We start from the raw sequence: 6,000 nt of genomic DNA on the forward strand, positions 1-6,000 counted from the left end.
GCAATGACAATTGCCAGTGTCCCTCCCCTCCCCTTTCTCTTACTTATTTAGCCAGAGAAAAGGAGCTTTTCCTTTAATATGTAGCTTGAACAATAGCCACCCTCACATTGCCCTGGGTGAGCATGCACATGGGCCGCTGCAAGGGGACACTTGTGCCTGCCGAACTGAGGCCGAAGAGCCGCGTCATGTTTGTCTAGGGTGACCGGGGCCTTGCCTAACCGTGAGCTCTATCAATAATCCATGGCCCAGTGAAGAAAGAACCCTATTAATAAGAAATGTTGGCTGTTTGTAGAAGATGGAGCCAATGATGCTCTTGTTCCAGGGAAACAGAATATGCTCAGACTGACACAGCACTCTCTGAACTTTCCAGTTACATCACCAGATAGCTTAGATCAGAAGCAATTTTAGAAGATGCATTCAACATAGGACTCTCCTTTTGGCAAGCCTGATTTGTTAGGGTCAAAGTCTGGTCAAAAAACATGCTTGACCAATTTGTCAGTTATACCTCCTTAAGAAGGGAGGGAGGGAGGAAGATATCTGGCCAGAGTTTTGCTTGTTTATCGTTAAGACTGGTCAAGGGCACTGAGTTATTCTGGAGCCTTAGACCTTATGTCAGGTCACTATGTATGAAAATGTTATCTGGGTGGTTTTACAACTGGAAGACAGGGGATGCCTGGGTGGCTCAGTGGTTGAGCCTTTGGCTCAGGGCGTGGTCCCAGGGTCTGGGATCAAGTCCCACATCAGGCTCCTTGCAGGGAGCCTGCTACCCCTTCTGCCTATGTCTCTGCCTCTCTCTGTGTGTCTTTCATAAATAAATAAAATCTTTAAAAAAAATGAAAGACGGAATATCAACAGAATTCCCAAATCTACTTTTTATTCCATTTAAAGCTCATAATCCTCTAGGTCTGTCTAGTTCTTCTTTATGGTGACATTTAATCGTTATTAATCCTTCCTTACTTTTAGGTTCTAATTTAAGAGTGCATTAATAGATTGCTCACTAAGGAGTTTGCCAAAATCACAGCAGGACAAGGTCATTAGGGGATGATGGCTAGGGGCAGGGATTTGGACCAGGCTCCACCCTATGCCAGCTCAGTGACCGTAAGCAAGTTACATACCTGCTCTAAGTCTGTATCTTCTCCTCTGTAAGTGTAGATGATGCCTAATAAAGTATAATAATGTAAAGCATAAAGCAATTCAAGGAGTAACCATGCAAGAAAGGTTAGATATTTTGTCGTTTTTCTTAATTATTCATCTAAAAATATTTACTGAGTGTTTAATATGTGCTAGGCATTGTTTTAGGCATTGGGGACATAGGAATACTCAGCTGTGGTGCTCATGAAGCTTACATTTTGAGAGCAAGGGAGACCAAAAGTAAAGAATGGAGTGAATATCCCTTTTCAGGAGGTAGAAAGTAATAACAAAGTATAAAGAAAAGAAAAAGATTAAGAGTGATAGAGATGGGAAGAGGGTAGTAGCATATTATCAGCATCTCATTGATAAAACAATATTTATTTATTTATTTATTTATTTATTTATTTTTGATAAAACAACATTTAAACAGGGCATAAGAGGATGTAAGGGAGCAAGCCACATGGACATTAGAGGGAAAATCATTCTGGGCACAGAAAAGTGTATGTGCGGAGCACCTAGGTGGCTCACTCGGTTAGGCATCTGCCTTTGGCTCAGGTCATGATCCTGGGGTCTGGGATCGAGTCCTGTATCAGACTCCCTGCTTGTTGGGCAGCCTGCTTCTTCCTCTCTACCACTTGTGCTCTCTCATGTGCTCTCTCTCAAATAAATTAATTAATTAATTAATTAATTAAATCTTTGTAAAAAATGACCTTTAAAAAAAAGAAAAAATTGCACGTGCAAAAGCCCTGAGGCAAGTGTGTGCTTGGTGTGTTCAAGGAAGAGTGACTAGAGTGGAGACAGTAAGGAGACAGTGGTAGAGATGAGGTCAGGGCAGTGGCAAGAAGCAGAATGTTATAGACTGACCTTCCTTCCTTCTTTCCTGACTTCCTTCCTTCCTTCCTTCCTTCCTTCCTTCCTTCCTTCCTTCTTTCCTTCCTTCCTTTTTTAGAAATTCAGGTATAACTGCCAATTGGTCAAGTGTGTTTCTGACCAGACTTTGACCCTAACAAGTTAGGCTGGCTGAAAGGGGAGTCAGATGTTGAATGCATCTTCTCTAAAGCAGCTGTAGGACATTATAGACCATGATGATTTTAGATGTTGCTGCGATGAGATAGGGAGCCACTGACAGGTTCTGAGCCCAGGAGAGTCGAGATAAAACTATGTTTCAGAAGGATTATTCTACCTTTTGCATCGAGGATATAGGATATATATAGGGAGGCAACCAGGGAAATAGAGAAACCAGTTAATACAATCATCCTCACAAGAGATGATGGTAGTTCACACTGGAATGGACATAATAAACAGGTGAGAAGAAGTCATACTCTGCATATATTTTAATTAAAGGCCCAACAGAACTTGTAGATAGATAAACATGGGTCTGGGAAACAGAAAGTAGTCAAAGAGGACTCCAGGATTTTTGCCTGAATAGCAGGTAGAATGGGGTTGTTACTTACCAAGAAGTCAGTCAGACAGTGACAAACTTGGCGATATGAGGTGAGGGTGAGAGAGAAATCAAGAATTTTGATTTGGATATATGAAGTTTGAATTATTTCACATATATCCAAGAGAAGATGCCAAGTAGGCACTTTGATCCACTTTGATCCAGTAGTCTAGTTTAGCAGAGTTGTCAGAGTCTGAGAGAAAACCATGAGACGTACTGTAACCATTAGAGACATTCACCAATATTTCTAGGCCCACCATGGGACCATACTTTCTGTCCCCTTAAAGTTTGGCAGAGCCATGTGACTTGATATGGCCAACGACTTGAGAGCAGAAATGATTACATCACTTCAAGCAGAAGCTTTAAGCTTTACGAGTGTGATTCACCATGGCCCCTTTTCCTGGGTAGGGGACTGTGGACACACAGCCTAGGTCCCCGAGTGACAGATGCCTCTGCTGCCTCAGGATGGAAATTGACAATGAAAGAAAAATATCTGTTGTTCTAACACATTGAAACTTGAGGGTGGTTTGCAGAAAAATCTAACTTATCCTGAGAATTGTGTATGAAGCTAAAAATGCTTTTCCTTTCTCATCACATCCATTCCTGAACCCAGGACAAGCTGACATTTGCCACCACACCTTCACAGAATCTCTCCTGTGGAACTGGATAAGACCACCCATGGGGTGAGTGTTGGATAAGACGAGAACTGGTAAGACCACTCATGGCATGAATGTTGGATAAGACTGGAACTGGATAAGACCACTCATGGCACAAGTGTTGGATAAGACAGGAACTGGTAAGACCACCCATGGCATGAGTATTGATGGTAATGAGAGGAGAGCTGAGGGCTGAGTGCTGAGCCCTGCCGTGTCCTGATGCTGAGAGGTGAAGAAGAAAAGGAAGTTCCAGGGAAGGAGACATAAAAGAAGCAGCTGCCAAGGGGAATTAAGAGATCCCTGGAAGAAAATGCCTCTCGAGGGAGGAAGTAATGGACCATGTCAAATGCTACTGATCAGCTAAGAAAGGTGAGATTTAGGAAATATGAACAATGGGTTTGGCAACATGGTGGCTACTGGAGACCTGACAGGACAAATTCTGTGGAGGGGTAGGAGCAAACATCGACTTGTCCTGGGTTCAGGAATGGATATGATGAAAGGATTAGAGATGGATAGACAAGACAGGCAAAGAAAATGTTTCTGTGAAGAGAAACAAAGAATGGAGGGGTCAAAGGAGGGTATTGAAAGATAGAAGATAATAGCAAGAAAGCATCGCCTGGTAGGGAAATATTAATAACACAGGAGAGTGGACAGTGCAGGAGCACTGTCATCAATAGGCAGAGATGGGGATGAGGTATTCCAGTAGAGACACTGGAATATGGGCATTCACCCAAGGTAGGAAGACAGAAGCAAAACTGTAAGGATACAGATGCAGGTAGGCTGGTAGACATGGTGGTGAGGTAAAAGTTCTCTTTTGATTGGCTCCATTTTATCAGTAAATAAAAAGTAAAGTCATTAGTTGAGAGTGAGGATAATAAAGGTGAGGATGGTCTACAAAGTTCTATGTGTTTTGGCTGCTCCCTGCCACCTCTGACTACATCTCCTACCACTCTCCCCTTACTTTTTCCATTTTTTTTCAGCTACACTTTCTTCCACACTCTTCCTTGAACTCAGCAAGTATGCTCCTGCCTCAGGACCTTTGCATATGTAGTTCCCCATGCCTAGAATGATCTTCTTTTGCATGTCCACATGGCTAATTTCATTATATCCTCTTGTTCTTTGTTTAAATGTCATCTTATCAGAGAAACTTCCCACACTAGCCAGTCAAAAACACCACCCCCTCCTACCCACCTCTATTGTTCTCAATCCCTTTTCCTATTTTATTTTTTGTCATTACCTCTATCACCTCTCTGAAAAATAGATTTGCTTATTTACTCATTTTTGGCCTTCTGTGTTCCAAGACATTTAAGCACCATGAGTACCAACACTTTATGTGTTAAGGAGGGAGGAGAAGGTTTACAATAAATGGCTAGGAGAATGGGATGGTTGAGAAAACCAGAATAGGACTACCAGGCAATTCTCAAGGTCTGCAAAGGTTAGTGGTCATGAACTTAAAGCACTGTATCTTTTCTTAAGTATACCACTATTTACAATTATCTTGTTTTCTATCTGAAAAAAAATTCAGTTTCATGAGCAAAGAGGAGAGGTAAGAAAAAAAGAAGTCATAAGAGCCCTAACGAAATGCTTTGGGTTGTCATCTGAATGGAGTTGCAGGTGCTCCAAGAGCCCCAAAGCCTGATATCTTCACTGACTTCTTTGCTCCCAGATACGTTTCCCCTTCCACGTCATCCACTTCCTATTAGATGGTAGTGTTTTCTTTTTAGGAAATTCAAAGGAGCAGCCTGAACCAAGGAACAGACTTTTCCATCCTCACTTCAAAAGGCTGAACAACAGAAGGACCCTGCCTTCACTTACAGCTTTTTGGGCCTCTCTATATGAAGTCCAGTGTTTGACTTGCCCTTTTTAGGAAGGAGCCACCTTGAAGACAGGGACAGGTCTTGTTACAGTGTGGCTAATTTATGTATACGTTTAGTTTTGCCATTGTGACAACTAACTAAAAAGGGAGACTGTGACAAAAATTGTTTCCTCATCACTTGCTGAAGGAAAAATGCATTGTCCTCTGGAATAAAGGTGAGCAATCAGTGGAGCGTGCTTTCCTTCCTCGTACTTATCCTGAGACTCCTTGCCCATGAAGGATACAGTTTTGATGCTTCTGGCCCTAATATTTTAGTAAGTTATTGCCTGGCATTTCTTTGTTTGGACGACCCAGCCCAATATCATAGATTAGCCCTTACAGATGTGCGGTGCAAATAGATCCTCAGATCTCAGTGGCTTATGATCACAAAGTTTGAATCCCACTCAAACAACAAGGCCATCATGGTTGGCTGACACCAGGATAACAGGGCAGAAACCATCTGGAGTGTGACTAGTCATGACAGAGGGAAGAAATGTGGCAAAGCACAAAGAGTTCTTAAACTTTTGCATGAATCTGATACACATCACTTCTCATATTCCAATGGCAGAGGCAAGTCTCGTTGCCAAGCATGCCTTCAATGAGTTGGGAAAGTAGAATTTTCTCTTGGGAAGACATTTTTGGTAAACTCTAATGGAGTCTACCAAAGAAACCTTCCTTGGTCTTCCCAGATAAGGCTTATCACTGCTTCCTCTGTTTGACCTCTACAACTTCTTTATTATTAGAGGAGTATTAAAACTGCTTGCATGACTACCTCCCCAACTACAGGGACTCTTTGTGAGAATTAGGACTATCTTTTATTGTCTTGTCATTTACATGGTGCCTGGGACATAGTAGACATACTGTTGCATAAATGATATTGGTTGAATTGAATGGAACTGGATGGATTGGATCAGAAT

This window comes from Canis lupus, chromosome 35 (assembly GCF_003254725.2).
Source record: "Canis lupus dingo isolate Sandy chromosome 35, ASM325472v2, whole genome shotgun sequence".
Lineage (NCBI taxonomy): Eukaryota > Metazoa > Chordata > Mammalia > Carnivora > Canidae > Canis > Canis lupus.